We start from the raw sequence: 17315 nt of genomic DNA, 5'->3' as shown, positions 1-17315 counted from the left end.
CCCTCAGGACTAAGTGCAGCAATAAGCCGACAACCCTCGGGACTAAGTGCAGCACTAAGCCGACAACCCTCAGCACTAAGTGCAGCAATAAGCCGACAACCCTCAGCACTAAGTGCAGCAATAAGCCGACAACCCTCGGGACTAAGTGCAGCACTAAGCCGACAACCCTCAGCACTCAGTGCAGCAATAAGCCGACAACCCTCAGCACTCAGTGCAGCAATAAGCCGACAACCCTCAGCACTAAGCCGACAACCCTCAGCACTAAGCCGACAACCCTCAGCACTAAGTGCAGCAACAAGCCGACAACCCTCAGCACTAAGCCGACAACCCTCAGCACTAAGCCGACAACCTTCAGCACTAAGCCGACAACCCTCAGCACTAAGCCGACAACCCTCAGCACTAAGTGCAGCAATAAGCCGAAAACCCTCAGCACTAAGCCGACAACCCTCAGCACTAAGTGCAGCAATAAGCCGACAACCCTCAGGACTAAGTGCAGCAACAAGCCGACAACCCTCAGCACTAAGTGCAGCAACAAGCCGACAACCCTCAGGACTAAGTGCAGCAACAAGCCGACAACCCTCAGCACTAAGTGCAGCAACAAGCCGACAACCCTCAGCACTAAGTGCAGCAACAAGCCGACAACCCTCAGCACTAAGTGCAGCAACAAGCCGACATCCCTCAGCACTAAGCCGACAACCCTCAGCACTAAGCCGACAACCCTCAGCACTAAGCCGACAACCCTCAGCACTAAGCCGACAACCCTCAGCACTAAGTGCAGCAACAAGCCGACAACCCTCAGCCCTAAGCCGAAAACCCTCAGCACTAAGTGCAGCAATAAGCCGACAACCCTCAGGACTAAGTGCAGCAATAAGCCGACAACCCTCAGCACTAAGCCGACAACCCTCAGCACTAAGTGCAGCAACAAGCCGACAACCCTCAGCCCTAAGCCGAAAACCCTCAGCACTAAGTGCAGCAACAAGCCGACAACCCTCAGCACTAAGTGCAGCAATAAGCCGACAACCCTCGGGACTAAGTGCAGCACTAAGCCGACAACCCTCAGCACTCAGTGCAGCAATAAGCCGACAACCCTCAGCACTCAGCGCAGCAATAAGCCGACAACCCTCAGCACTAAGCCGACAACCCTCAGCACTAAGCCGACAACCCTCAGCACTAAGCCGACAACCCTCAGCACTAAGCCGACAACCCTCAGCACTAAGTGCAGCAACAAGCCGACAACCCTCAGCCCTAAGCCGAAAACCCTCAGCACTAAGTGCAGCAATAAGCCGACAACCCTCAGGACTAAGTGCAGCAATAAGCCGACAACCCTCAGCACTAAGCCGACAACCCTCAGCACTAAGTGCAGCAACAAGCCGACAACCCTCAGCCCTAAGCCGAAAACCCTCAGCACTAAGTGCAGCAACAAGCCGACAACCCTCAGCACTAAGTGCAGCAACAAGCCGACAACCCTCAGCACTAAGTGCAGCAACAAGCCGACAACCCTCAGCACTAAGTGCAGCAATAAGCCGACAACCCTCAGCACTAAGTGCAGCAATAAGCCGACAACCCTCAGCACTAAGAGCAGCAATAAGCCGACAACCCTCAGGACTAAGTGCAGCAATAAGCCGACAACCCTCAGCACTAAGAGCAGCAATAAGCCGACAACCCTCAGGACTAAGTGCAGCACTAAGCCGACAACCCTCAGCACTCAGTGCAGCAATAAGCCGACAACCCTCAGCACTCAGTGCAGCAATAAGCCGACAACCCTCAGCACTAAGCCGACAACCCTCAGCACTAAGCCGACAACCCTCAGCACTAAGCCGACAACCCTCAGCACTAAGCCGACAACCCTCAGCACTAAGTGCAGCAACAAGCCGACAACCCTCAGCCCTAAGCCGAAAACCCTCAGCACTAAGTGCAGCAACAAGCCGACAACCCTCGGGACTAAGTGCAGCACTAAGCCGACAACCCTCAGCACTCAGTGCAGCAATAAGCCGACAACCCTCAGCACTCAGCGCAGCAATAAGCCGACAACCCTCAGCACTAAGCCGACAACCCTCAGCACTAAGCCGACAACCCTCAGCACTAAGTGCAGCAACAAGCCGACAACCCTCAGCCCTAAGCCGAAAACCCTCAGCACTAAGTGCAGCAACAAGCCGACAACCCTCAGCACTAAGTGCAGCAACAAGCCGACAACCCTCAGCACTAAGTGCAGCAACAAGCCGACAACCCTCAGCACTAAGTGCAGCAATAAGCCGACAACCCTCAGCACTAAGTGCAGCAATAAGCCGACAACCCTCAGCACTAAGAGCAGCAATAAGCCGACAACCCTCGGCACTAAGTGCAGCAATAAGCCGACAACCCTCAGCACTAAGTGCAGCAATAAGCCGACAACCCTCAGCACTCAGTGCAGCAATAAGCCGACAACCCTCAGCACTCAGTGCAGCAATAAGCCGACAACCCTCAGCACTAAGCCGACAACCCTCAGCACTAAGTGCAGCAACAAGCCGACAACCCTCAGCACTAAGCCGACAACCCTCAGCACTAAGCCGACAACCCTCAGCACTAAGCCGACAACCCTCAGCACTAAGCCGACAACCCTCAGCACTAAGTGCAGCACTAAGCCGACAACCCTCAGCACTAAGTGCAGCAACAAGCCGACAACCCTCAGGACTAAGTGCAGCACTAAGCCGACAACCCTCAGGACTAAGTGCAGCAACAAGCCGACAACCCTCAGGACTAAGTGCAGCAATAAGCCGACAACCCTCAGGACTAAGTGCAGCACTAAGCTGACAACCCTCAGGACTAAGTGCAGCACTAAGCTGACAACCCTCAGCACTAAGTGCAGCACTAAGCTGACAACCCTCAGGACTAAGTGCAGCACTAAGCTGACAACCCTCAGGACTAAGTGCAGCAATAAGCCGACAACCCTCGGGACTAAGTGCAGCACTAAGCCGACAACCCTCAGCACTAAGTGCAGCAATAAGCCGACAACCCTCAGCACTAAGTGCAGCAATAAGCCGACAACCCTCGGGACTAAGTGCAGCACTAAGCCGACAACCCTCAGCACTCAGTGCAGCAATAAGCCGACAACCCTCAGCACTCAGTGCAGCAATAAGCCGACAACCCTCAGCACTAAGCCGACAACCCTCAGCACTAAGCCGACAACCCTCAGCACTAAGTGCAGCAACAAGCCGACAACCCTCAGCACTAAGCCGACAACCCTCAGCACTAAGCCGACAACCTTCAGCACTAAGCCGACAACCCTCAGCACTAAGCCGACAACCCTCAGCACTAAGTGCAGCAATAAGCCGAAAACCCTCAGCACTAAGTGCAGCAATAAGCCGACAACCCTCAGCACTAAGTGCAGCAATAAGCCGACAACACTCAGCACTAAGTGCAGCAACAAGCCGACAACCCTCAGCACTAAGTGCAGCAACAAGCCGACAACCCTCAGCACTAAGTGCAGCAACAAGCCGACAACCCTCAGCACTAAGTGCAGCAACAAGCCGACAACCCTCAGCACTAAGTGCAGCAATAAGCCGACAACCCTCAGCACTAAGAGCAGCAATAAGCCGACAACCCTCAGCACTAAGAGCAGCAATAAGCCGACAACCCTCAGGACTAAGTGCAGCACTAAGCCGACAACCCTCAGGACTCAGTGCAGCAATAAGCCGACAACCCTCAGCACTCAGTGCAGCAATAAGCCGACAACCCTCAGCACTAAGCCGACAACCCTCAGCACTAAGCCGACAACCCTCAGCACTAAGCCGACAACCCTCAGCACTAAGCCGACAACCCTCAGCACTAAGTGCAGCAACAAGCCGACAACCCTCAGCCCTAAGCCGACAACCCTCAGCACTAAGTGCAGCAACAAGCCGACAACCCTCAGCACTAAGCCGACAACCCTCAGCACTAAGCCGACAACCCTCAGCACTAAGCCGACAACCCTCAGCACTAAGCCGACAACCCTCAGCACTAAGTGCAGCAACAAGCCGACAACCCTCAGCCCTAAGCCGACAACCCTCAGCACTAAGTGCAGCAACAAGCCGACAACCCTAAGCACTAAGTGCAGCAACAAGCCGACAACCCTCAGCACTAAGTGCAGCAACAAGCCGACAACCCTCAGCACTAAGTGCAGCAATAAGCCGACAACCCTCAGCACTAAGTGCAGCAATAAGCCGACAACCCTCAGCACTAAGAGCAGCAATAAGCCGACAACCCTCAGGACTAAGTGCAGCACTAAGCCGACAACCCTCAGCACTAAGTGCAGCAATAAGCCGACAACCCTCAGCACTAAGAGCAGCAATAAGCCGACAACCCTCAGGACTAAGTGCAGCACTAAGCCGACAACCCTCAGCACTCAGTGCAGCAATAAGCCGACAACCCTCAGCACTCAGTGCAGCAATAAGCCGACAACCCTCAGCACTAAGCCGACAACCCTCAGCACTAAGCCGACAACCCTCAGCATTAAGCCGACAACCCTCAGCACTAAGTGCAGCAACAAGCCGACAACCCTCAGCCCTAAGCCGAAAACCCTCAGCACTAAGTGCAGCAACAAGCCGACAACCCTCAGCACTAAGTGCAGCAACAAGCCGACAACCCTAAGCACTAAGTGCAGCAACAAGCCGACAACCCTCAGCACTAAGTGCAGCAACAAGCCGACAACCCTCAGCACTAAGTGCAGCAATAAGCCGACAACCCTCAGCACTCAGTGCAGCAATAAGCCGACAACCCTCAGCACTAAGCCGACAACCCTCAGCACTAAGCCGACAACCCTCAGCACTAAGCCGACAACCCTCAGCATTAAGCCGACAACCCTCAGCACTAAGTGCAGCAACAAGCCGACAACCCTCAGCCCTAAGCCAAAAACCCTCAGCACTAAGTGCAGCAACAAGCCGACAACCCTAAGCACTAAGTGCAGCAACAAGCCGACAACCCTCAGCACTAAGTGCAGCAACAAGCCGACAACCCTCAGCACTAAGTGCAGCAATAAGCCGACAACCCTCAGCACTAAGTGCAGCAATAAGCCGACAACCCTCAGCACTAAGAGCAGCAATAAGCCGACAACCCTCGGCACTAAGTGCAGCAATAAGCCGACAACCCTCAGCACTAAGTGCAGCAATAAGCCGACAACCCTCAGCACTCAGTGCAGCAATAAGCCGACAACCCTCAGCACTCAGTGCAGCAATAAGCCGACAACCCTCAGCACTCAGTGCAGCAATAAGCCGACAACCCTCAGCACTCAGTGCAGCAATAAGCCGACAACCCTCAGCACTCAGTGCAGCAATAAGCCGACAACCCTCAGCACTAAGCCGACAACCCTCAGCACTAAGTGCAGCAACAAGCCGACAACCCTCAGCACTAAGCCGACAACCCTCAGCACTAAGCCGACAACCCTCAGCACTAAGCCGACAACCCTCAGCACTAAGTGCAGCAACAAGCCGACAACCCTCAGGACTAAGTGCAGCAACAAGCCGACAACTCTCAGGACTAAGTGCAGCAACAAGCCGACAACCCTCAGCACTAAGTGCAGCAATAAGCCGACAACCCTCAGGACTAAGTGCAGCACTAAGCCGACAACCCTCGGGACTAAGTGCAGCAACAAGCTGACAACCCTCAGCACTAAGTGCAGCACTAAGCTGACAACCCTCAGCACTAAGTGCAGCAATAAGCCGACAACCCTCGGGACTAAGTGCAGCAATAAGCCGACAACCCTCAGGACTAAGTGCAGCAATAAGCCGACAACCCTCAGCACTAAGTGCAGCAACAAGCCGACAACCCTCAGCCCTAAGCCGAAAACCCTCAGCACTAAGTGCAGCAATAAGCCGACAACCCTCGGGACTAAGTGCAGCACTAAGCCGACAACCCTCAGCACTCAGTGCAGCAATAAGCCGACAACCCTCAGCACTCAGTGCAGCAATAAGCCGACAACCCTCAGCACTCAGCGCAGCAATAAGCCGACAACCCTCAGCCCTAAGCCGAAAACCCTCAGCACTAAGTGCAGCAATAAGCCGACAACCCTCAGGACTAAGTGCAGCAACAAGCCGACAACCCTCAGCACTAAGTGCAGCACTAAGCCGACAACCCTCAGCACTAAGTGCAGCAACAAGCCGACAACCCGCAGCACTAAGTGCAGCAATAAGCCGACAACCCTCGGCACTAAGTGCAGCAATAAGCCGACAACCCTCAGCACTAAGTGCAGCAACAAGCCGACAACCCGCAGCACTAAGAGCAGCAATAAGCCGACAACCCTCAGCACTAAGAGCAGCAATAAGCCGACAACCCTCAGCACTAAGTGCAGCAACAAGCCGACAACCATCAGCACTAAGAGCAGCAATAAGCCGACAACCCTCGGCACTAAGTGCAGCAATAAGCCAACAACCCTCAGGACTAAGCCGACAACCCTCAGCACTAAATGCAGCAATAAGCCGACAACCCTCAGCACTAAGCCGACAACCCTCAGGACTAAGCCGACAACCCTCAGGACTAAGCCGAAAACCCTGAGCACTAAGAGCAGCAATAAGCCGACAACCCTCGGCACTAAGTGCAGCAATAAGCCGACAACCCTCAGCACTAAGTGCAGCAATAAGCCGACAACCCTCAGCACTAAGAGCAGCAATAAGCCGACAACCCTCAGCACTAAGTGCAGCAATAAGCCGACAACTCTCAGCACTAAGTGCAGCAACAAGCCGACAACCCTCAGCACTAAGAGCAGCAATAAGCCGACAACCCTCGGCACTAAGTGCAGCAATAAGCCAACAACCCTCAGGACTAAGCCGACAACCCTCAGCACTAAATGCAGCAATAAGCCGACAACCCTCGGCACTAAGTGCAGCAATAAGCCAACAACCCTCAGGACTAAGCCGACAACCCTCAGCACTAAATGCAGCAATAAGCCGACAACCCTCAGCACTAAGCCGACAACCCTCAGGACTAAGCCGACAACCCTCAGCACTAAGTGCAGCAATAAGCCGACAACCCTCAGCACTAAGCCGACAACCCTCAGGACTAAGCCGACAACCCTCAGGACTAAGAGCAGCAATAAGCCGACAACCCTCAGCACTAAGCCGACAACCCTCAGGACTAAGCCGACAACCCTCAGCACTAAGCCGACAACCCTCAGCACTAAGCCGACAACCCTCAGGACTAAGCCGACAACCCTCAGGACTAAGCCGAAAACCCTGAGCACTAAGAGCAGCAATAAGCCGACAACCCTCGGCACTAAGTGCAGCAATAAGCCGACAACCCTCAGCACTAAGTGCAGCAATAAGCCGACAACCCTCAGCACTAAGAGCAGCAATAAGCCGACAACCCTCAGCACTAAGTGCAGCAATAAGCCGACAACTCTCAGCACTAAGTGCAGCAACAAGCCGACAACCCTCAGCACTAAGAGCAGCAATAAGCCGACAACCCTCGGCACTAAGTGCAGCAATAAGCCAACAACCCTCAGGACTAAGCCGACAACCCTCAGCACTAAATGCAGCAATAAGCCGACAACCCTCGGCACTAAGTGCAGCAATAAGCCAACAACCCTCAGGACTAAGCCGACAACCCTCAGCACTAAATGCAGCAATAAGCCGACAACCCTCAGCACTAAGCCGACAACCCTCAGGACTAAGCCGACAACCCTCAGCACTAAGTGCAGCAATAAGCCGACAACCCTCAGCACTAAGCCGACAACCCTCAGGACTAAGCCGACAACCCTCAGGACTAAGAGCAGCAATAAGCCGACAACCCTCAGCACTAAGCCGACAACCCTCAGGACTAAGCTGACAACCCTCAGCACTAAGAGCAGCAATAAGCCGACAACCCTCAGCACTAAGTGCAGCAATAAGCCAACAACCCTCAGGACTAAATGCAGCAATAAGCCGACAACCCTCAGCACTAAGTGCAGCAACAAGCTGACAACCCTCAGGACTAAGTGCAGCAACAAGCTGACAACCCTCAGGACTAAGTGCAGCAACAAGCCGACAACCCTCAGGACTAAGAGCAGCAATAAGCCGACAACCCTCAGCACTAAGAGCAGCAATAAGCCGACAACCCTCAGCACTAAGTGCAGCAATAAGCCAACAACCCTCAGGACTAAATGCAGCAATAAGCCGACAACCCTCAGGACTAAGTGCAGCAACAAGCTGACAACCCTCAGGACTAAGTGCAGCACTAAGCCGACAACCCTCAGCACTAAGTGCAGCACTAAGCCGACAACCCTCAGGACTAAGTGCAGCAACAAGCCGACAACCCGCAGCACTAAGTGCAGCAACAAGCTGACAACCCTCAGGACTAAGTGCAGCACTAAGCCGACAACCCTCAGCACTAAGTGCAGCACTAAGCCGACAACCCTCGGGACTAAGTGCAGCAACAAGCCGACAACCCTCAGCACTAAGTGCAGCAATAAGCCGACACATAGGGGGATTTATCAGCAAGGATAGTTTTGATGCCACTTTTCTGACAGCTTTTCTTCCTTTTTCCAGTTTAACCCCTTAGTGACCACCAACGCTCCTTTTACTGACCTCACTAATGGGCTTTAAACTTGCACATCTTTTTAAGGTGGTGAATGGCGGACTACTGACAGCGGGGCTCCTGCTGTAACCGCCAGGAATGGGGAAACCTAAAATCCCAGCAGTTCAACTCCTTTCATGCCACAATCAATAGCAACTGCCGCATGTAAGCAGATGATGGGGGAGGGGATCCTTCTGTCACCCATTGGCACCTCGCAGGATGATTACAAGGTACCAATGGGTTCCAATGGTAGCAGGAAACCTGACAAAGGCCTCCATATCTGCCATGTAACTCAGACTATTAGGCCCCGCCTCCAGTAGAGTCTAATAGGCTGCAGTCATAGGCTTAGAACACTGCATTACATAAGTAATGCAGTGTACTATCCTAGCGATCGAATGATCACATCTTCAAGTTTGCTTAATGGAGTAAAACACAGCGTCAAAAAAAGTTCAATAAAGTTTAATTTTAAGAATATCAATTTTTTTTTCTTAAAAACGCATTTTCCCTACAAGATCCCTTTAAGAAATGTTTAAGAAGCAGCAGATACAGGGGTATTAGCACATCCGTGACAGCCCAGACAATGAGATCACGTTTGTTATTTCTCTCGTTTGGTGAACAGCGCAAAAATAATTCTAAAAACTAAATCCCAGAATTGCTATTTCTCTTTTGTTCACCTCCCAAAAAACAGAGTAAAAGCAATCCAGACGTCCGGTGTGCTAATAAAACCGCAACACTTCACATAACACAACCACCGCTCGCAGCGCTCCGACAATAACAATGGCTTACAATGCAGCGACAGTCAGCGGTTCTTCAATAATGGAGGGTCTTTGTGCATAAAACTTGGTGCGGCAGGAATGGGGCGGATCAGATGGGATGTTATCACCGCACTGTTATTGTAAGGTGAACGCTGTGAAAGCAAAACCCAAAAAACAATGGCAGAACTTCTTCACCCTACAAAATGTAATAAAAGTTCTACAACACAGCGCTCCAATGTGGGGGGCTGTATGTTACAGTATACAGGACGGAGCCGTATACTGATGGAGCGCTGTCCTGCATAGTGTTAGAAGCATCTGTCGGCCCTCATCTGACGCAGGAAGTCTTAGTGTTGGACGAGGGTCGTCACTGGATTGGAAATTATTATTTTTTATTTGCTAATAAAATCATGACGGGTCATTTTTATGTGTTTCTGTTGAGTAATTCTAAGGAATCAACAACGCGCTTTCCCACCCAAAAGTACTTAACAAGGAGAAATGCAAAGTCCTACATCTGGGCAAGAAAAATGAAGAAAGCGCATACAGAATGGGAGGAATTGGGCTAAGCAGCAGCACATGTGAGAAAGACTTGGGTATACTAATAGATCATAGACTGAACATGAGTCAACAGTGTGATGCAGCAGCCAAAAAGGCAAACACAATTCTGGGATGTATTAAGAGAAGCATAGAGTCTGGATCACGTGAGGTCATTATCCCCTCTACTCTTCCTTAGTCAGACCTCATCTGGAATACTGGGTCCAGTTCTGGGCACCCCACTTTATAAAAGACATAGACGAACTGGAGCAAGTTCAGAGAAGAGTTACCAAGATGGTGAGCGGTCTGCAAATCATGTCCTATGAGAACGGTTAAAGGATCTGGGAATGTTTAGCAGAAGAGAAGGCTGAGAGGAGACTTAATAGCTGTCTACAAATATCTGAAGGGCTGTCACAGTGCAGAGGGATCAGCCCTATTCTCATCTGTACAAGGAAAGACTAGAAGCAATGGGATGAAACTGAAAGGGAGGAGACACAGATTAGATATTAGACAGTGAGGGGATCAATGAGTGGGACAGGTTGCCACGGGAGGTGGGGGTGGGGGGGGGGGTTCTCCTTCAATGGAAGTATCCAGAGGCCGGACAGACATCTGCCTGGGGTGATTTTTCCTGATCGTGTACTGAGCAGGGGGTTGGACCCGATGACCCTGGAGGACCCATCCAACTCTACTATTCTATGATTCTAAAATAAAAAACAACTGGGGAGCGTGCGGGCGGCAGGAAAATTTGACTGGAACGGGTTAAAATATACAACTTGCCCCACAAATAGCAAGCCCCCACAAGGCTGTCAACGTGTTACGGCTTTTGCAATATGACTAAGAAAATTGCTTGGTCCATAAGACATAAAATAGTCCGGTCATTAAGGAGTTAAAATGTAACATGTCGCACAATGTTGATAAATTTGTTGCATTTTAAATATGTCTAGAGGTGTGGAGTCCCGCTGCGTGCCTCTTACGGTTGTGTGGGCAAACAAGCACCGGGCCCACACGAACGTGACCTAGAGAGCGCAGAATGGGGACCAACAGACAACGGACAAACTGTGAGATAATAGACAGCTGGCACTCACACAAGGGAAAAGTGACTGTGCTGAAGGGAGAATGGCGAGGCCCTACCTAACAGCAGAGCAATCGCCTTGATAAAGGCGGCCCCACGCTGGACTCTCAACCCAACTCTTCCAAAATAGGTGGTACACAGAACCAGGACAAGTACGGACAATCCAAATACACAAACAGGAAACAGATGATAAACACACTTACCACACAACCTCACACAGCTGGATATAAAAACAAGGGATCAGTTCATGCATCGGCCAATCAACTTAAGCTGCAAGCCCAACGATCAAGGCTTCTCATGTCTTGCGGTCCATCATCAGGCAGTGCAGGACACTACACACACAGCAAGCTGCCAAGCAAGATGTCCAGACACTACACACACAGCAAGCTGCAGGGAGCCATGACACATCCACCGGCAGACAAGACTGAAGAGATACAGCTTCCTCTTGCAGAAGGGCTGGAGCAACCACACCCAGCCAGCTCAATTAACCCTCACCTGTGAAGGTGTGCTCCAGGAAGCCTGCAACACAACAGGTGCACAACCTAACAATGCCCTTCCTGGAGGAACAGTCACAGATATCAAGCAGTAAGTCAGCACTTCCCAAATATAAATCTATAGCTGCGGCCACGACTAACCGTACGGCAGAAACACGCGGCAAAAGGGCTGAAAATACATTTATGAGGAAAATAGGTGTAACGCCGCCCCGGCCGCAGCATCCGGTTCCCGATAAATGTATTTTCAGCGCTTTTGCCGTGTTTCTGTTGTCACAAAATTTGTGACATTTTTTCGCGCCGCACTAATCGCAGTAAAAAGCGCGAGAGCGAAGCCGGCCCTACAATGATAGAGCCTGCTGCTCAGACCAAGGAGGTATAACTTCTATGTGCCACGAGGCGATCCTGCAGAGAAGGCGGGTTACTCAGGAACGGCGATTAGGCGTCAGTCTTAAACAGCATCGTGCAAAATATGAGACCTAGACCTGCACCGAGGGGCTCATCCACACCGGGGGGCGCAATATCAGTCCATTTACGAGTGTTCATGCGGACTCGCTGCGCAGGCATTTTTTGCACAAGCATTCCCAGTTTTTTTCATGTGTGCAAAAACACCCCAAAGGAGTCCCAATTGGTGCGAGTGTTCTTATAGCTGCGGCCAACATGCGTGAAGATGCGGCTGTGCATGGCCCGTGTTTTACTGCAGACTTTAGTGTCAGGGCCGTCACGTAACGGAGACAGGAAGGAGTCCCCGCATTATCTAACACCAACAAGACAAGCGTCAGGCGTGACGCACAAGATGAGAGTCCGCAGATGCAAAAGGGCAAAATCCAGATTTACATTATGTGGAGGAAACTGAAGAGCAAACAGTCCGAGGCGCGACCTCTGACCTGCTGCACCACAGACCAAGCCGGCCCTCACGTAGACCCTCGCTGCGTCCACGGTCTTCTGCCTGGACTTATGTTCATATTGAATGGCATGTCAGAAAGAAGATCCGGCGGCCGGCCGCATTCACCAAGACTGCTCTTACTGCCCGTAGTTACCCATCACCCCTCCGAGTCTGTGGGCAGCAAACTGACAGTTTCTGTAAAACCTTTCATAGACGAGTCCCAGAATGTCCAGAAAATGGGCTTTTTTAGCCCCAATACTCGGGCACACACCTCATACAAAGCATTTCCAAAAACCGATCACGTGGCGCCACCTTGTGGAAACAGATGCTGCTGCTGTGGTACATGCGCTCATTTCACAACAATACTAGAGGAATTTAAAGACGTTTTTGAAAAACGTGGCCACCGGCTAGAGAGGCGAAGAATAACCCGGACACCCCCGCCAGCCCCCACCCCTCCGGGCCAGGAAGTAGCTACAACAGTCACATGCTGTTCAGCCAATCACAGGCTTCAGCGCCGATTCTGCCATTAACAGGGCGGGACCGCTGAAGCCGCAGCGACGTCTGCTTCTGGACATCGGAGGGTCAATCTGCCCACCAGAGCGGCTCCTTCTAGAAGGTGTGCGGGTGCGGCACGCTTATATCACACCGTGTTCACGGCATATATAGCTGCATATTTACGGCGGATTCGGCACATGTAGGTTTTTTCACACACACAAAAACAAAAACGAACGCAAGAAGGACCAAATTCATTAGAATTTTTTTAGACGTCTCCTGGCTTCATGTGAACACGCCTGTAACATGTAGGGCACTTTTTGAATGCTCCCGTAGACTTGTGGCCTGTTAGTCAGTCGGCTATAAATTCTGCTGCTCCAACCAGCGAGTTATAACTTACATGTCATAAAACCCTCCACCATCCTGCGATGCAACACAAAGTTCTCGTTAACCCCTTCCACCACAGTATACGTACCTACGGATGGACGTAAGTAAACTTGCATCCTATGGATCGCTCAGAAGGTGAGTCCGCGCCATTTGCAGCAGGAACCAGCCATGTCTGACAGGCACCAATCCCCGCTGTTAATCCCTTACATGCCGCGATCAATGCTGATCACAGCACATAAAGCCTTCACAGAGGGAGATCCATTTACGCCGTGATCGAACAATCCACTAAGAATTCACCTGCTTGGTCCACAGCAAACTGGAGACACAGAACACCTACAGCATAGAGGTAAGTGCACTTAGCCGGTAAGGGGAGGCAGATTGTGTACACACTGACTGCAGATCTGAGAGGTGTGTTAGTGCAAGGAGGAGCCTGTGAAGACAGCCCCCCCCCCCCCCCTCACAACTAAGAAGACATCATAAGGTCACAATTGCTAGGGAAGCTGAATGCCTAACGACAAGCAGTGGATTGCAGAAGGGCTGCACTTCAGCCTTGATTTACAAGACTAATGAGACCCGGACTGTTAGATGAGCAGAAGTTGTCGGAGATGTTAGCTACACTTTAACACAAAGTGAGGCAGTTTTACTATTGAAGAGGGATAAACAACTTCAAAAGGTATTTATGAAACACCCCATGCACCCTCCAAGAACTCGGTAAATCCAACTCATAAGCTAGAGGATTAATGACTCACGTTATGGCAAAAGGACCGATAAAACGCGGCGCAAGCTTTGCCGAGGGGAGCTTCAATTTTCAATTCTTCGTGGACAGATGGACCTTCTGACCGACCTCAAATGGCTCCGACACAGTGGATACAGGAATACTGCCTGAAACTAGAGCAACTCACTAGTAACAACATCAACAGCGGGACAAGCTGTAAGTACTGGAATGGGAGTCAGGAACCGGGGATGCCGACCGAACACACAGAAGAAAGGTGACACCCCCGTCGCAGAACTGATACGATTATTTATGGCAAATTCGGCCAAAAGTAAAAAAACTACCCACCGACTGACCCTCTCGTCCACAAAAAGATGCTGCAAGTATTGTACTAGGTCTTCATTTTTACGTTCCGTTTGCCCATTCATCTGCGGATGAAACGCTAATGAGAAAGATGATAATGAGATGTTCCTAAGTTTTTATAGAAGGCCCTCCAAAATTGGGCCACGAATTGCACCCCCGATACGAAACTATATTGACCGGTATTCCGTGCAATCTTATAATCTCTCTAATGAAAATCCTCACTAATTTTGTGGCAGACGGTAATTTTTCCAAAGCTACAAAATGAGCCATTTTCGAGAACCTCTCAACCACCACCAAAATGGTGGAACAACCTTGTGACAGGGGCAGGTCCGTGACAAAATCCATGGACACGTGCGACCATGGCCTACCAGGTACTGACAGCGGCATTAAGGGTCCCTCGGGGCTCTTATGGCGACTCTTACCATGTGCACAAGCTGAACACTGATTTACGAACTTTCGGACCTCCCGTGCCATGCCGGGCCACCAGTAAAATCAGGAACATAGCTCAAGAGTCTCCTGGACCTCCAGATGCCCTGCAAAAATGGAGGAATAAGACTCTTCCAGAACCAACAACCGCAGAGACATCGGTACAAATAACTTCCCTGCCGGAACCCCCTCCGGGGATTCTTGTTGATATTCCTGCAGCTGAGCCGGAAGGTTCCGTGTCAGGGCTGCCACCACGACACCGGGAGGGAGGATGCCTTCCAGAGAAGTATCTTAACCTCTGGAGTCCCGAACCTGCGAGAGAGGGCGTCAGCTTTCACATTTTTATCTCCCGGCAGGTACGTGACTGTAAAATTGAATCTCGAGAAGAACAGCGCCCACCTGGCTTGCTGCGCATTGAGACGCTTAGCATTCTCAAGATATACTAAGTTCTTGTGATCGATGAAGACTGTCACCTGGTGTCGAGCCCTCTCCAGAAGATGACGCCATTCCTCAAATGCCCATTTTATTGCCAACAGTTCCCTGTTCCCAACATCGTAGTTGTGCTCGGCGCTACTGAATTTACGGGAAAAGAAGGCACACGGACTACACCCTGAACGGCCCCCCAATACCTGGGAGAGGACTGCCCCCACCCCAACCTCCGAAGCATCTACCTCCACGAAAAAGGGCTTCTGAGGGACCGGCTGAGCAAGCACTGGCACAGTGGAAAAAGCCCTCTTAAGTTGCTCAAACGCCTCTGAAGCTTCTGGAGACCACGACGTCACGTCCGCTCCTTTTTTAGTGAGATCAGTCAGTGGTTGTGCAATCACTGAAAAATTTCTGATAAATTTTCTGTAAAAGTTGGCAAACCCAAGAAAGCGCTGAAGAGCCTTCAAATGATCTGGTTTAGCCCATTGTGTGATTGCCGCAACCTTGTCTGACTCCATACAAACATCAGTTGGAGTAACGATACACCCCAGGAATGACACGTGTTTAACCCCAAATGAGCACTTCCCCAATTTAACATACAATTGGTACTCCCGTAGCCGCTCTAACACGAAGTGTAGATGTCTGACATGCGTGTCCCAATCCGACGAGTACACCAAAATGTCGTCCAAATAGACAACCATAAAACCCCTAGATAATCGTGGAAGACCGCGTTCATAAATCTCTGAAAAACCGCAGGGGCATTACATAACCCGAAGGGCATAACCAGACACTCGAAGTGCCCCAACGGGGTGTTGAACATGGTCTTCCACTTGTCACCAGACTTAATACATATAAGATTATAAGCCCCCCGAAGGTCAAGCTTAGAGAACCAGCGTGCTCCCACCACCCGATTCAACAGATCCGGGATCAGAGGGAGCGAGCACTGATTCTTTATGGTGATCTTGTTTAAAGCCCGATAGTCCACACAAGGCCGCAAAGACCCATCTTTCATTTCAACAAAAAATAGGCCTGCTCCAGCTGGTGACTTTGATGGTCTGATATATTCCTTGGCTAAAGCCTCTGAAATATAGGATTTAAGAGCCTCATGGTCCCGACCCGACAGATTAAATATGGCCCCCTTAGGGATGGGACTATCCGGGCCCAGATCAATCCTACAATCCCATTCGCGGTGTGGTGGTAATACCTCAGAAAGCTTCTTAGAGAACACATCTTGAAAATCCCATAAATAGTCCAGAATACTAAAAGTATCGGTGGAGCACAATGTAACAGGCGTTAGATAATCCTAACAGGACCCTCCCCACCGAACTAGCTCCAGCGTAGTCCAATCGAACTGAGGATTGTGCGTCCTTAGCCACGGCAATCCCAGAACGATATCCACGAACATCTTCTCCATGACCAGAAATGAAATAACCTCTGAATGCAATGTGCCCACCATGAACTGAAGTTCTGGTGTCCTCCAGCGCACTACCCCAGAGGACAGAGGGGTTGCATCGATATTGGTAAAGTGGATCGGCAAACCTAACGTGGTAAAACTTGATAACAGTGGTCTTATGAACTGCAAATGGATAAGGTTCGCGGCGGACCCAGAATCGATAAATGCCTGTTACACTACAAGGCACCAGTAATTTAGGGAGTACCTGACCTCCTAGATGACCCTCCCGACAGTCACCTAGCAGCTGAAGTTTTCCTGCTTCTTCCGTGGCTGCCTTTCCTGGCAGGACGCGATGCGATGACCAGCCTTGCCGCAGTAGAAACAGAGTTGGTTTGAAACCCGGAACCGCCTCCGCTCTCCAGGACTCAACTGGTCCACTTCCATGCCATCAGCTCCGGGGGTTGACAATGGGGTACAGGCTGTAGAAGTCGCCAGAGACTTAGCACCATGTTCTTGATGGTACTCTAGCTTAGCTTCCCTTCTAGACCTGAGTCTACGATCAGTTCTGACTGCCACTTCCATAGCTTGATTTAAAGTAGAGGGTGACGGATGGGGCAGCAATAGATCCTTTACTGCGCCGACAGGCCTCCCAAAAACAAATCTCTGAGCGCACAGTCGTTCCATGTAGATTCACCTGAATGCTGCCTGAAACTAGAGCAATATTCTTCTGCCGGCTGGCGCCCCTGGCATAGGGCAACAACTTACTGACTGCATAACCCGTACGATCGGGTTCATCAAAAACATTCCCGAGTTCAATTAAAAAAGAGTGTACCAACTGCAGACAAGCGGAATCAGCCGGTAAGGAATAGGCCCATGACTGAG

The 17315-nt window shown here is 51.0% G+C and overlaps 1 protein-coding gene across 4 annotated transcripts in view; it reads right to left on the bottom strand.

The window, feature by feature from the left end:
* The window catches only part of SLC37A4 (solute carrier family 37 member 4), a 69491-nt gene that overhangs the window by 37815 nt on the left and 14361 nt on the right, over positions 1-17315 (bottom strand). For 2 of the 4 annotated variants that reach the window (XM_066606056.1, XM_066606059.1), the window contains exon 1: positions 11061-11283. The exons of 1 other annotated variant lie outside the window; for it this stretch is intronic. The gene's annotated coding sequence lies outside the window, so the exon portion shown is untranslated. Of the gene's footprint in view, positions 1-11060; positions 11284-14610; positions 14712-17315 lie in introns of those variants that run through there. One more of the 4 variants, XM_066606058.1, reaches the window with a different exon arrangement.

This window comes from Eleutherodactylus coqui, chromosome 6 (genome assembly GCF_035609145.1).
Source record: "Eleutherodactylus coqui strain aEleCoq1 chromosome 6, aEleCoq1.hap1, whole genome shotgun sequence".
In the NCBI taxonomy this organism is placed as follows: Eukaryota; Metazoa; Chordata; class Amphibia; order Anura; family Eleutherodactylidae; genus Eleutherodactylus; species Eleutherodactylus coqui.
Note: the sequence above shows the minus strand (reverse complement) of the source record. Positions and strands in the feature narration are given on the sequence as shown.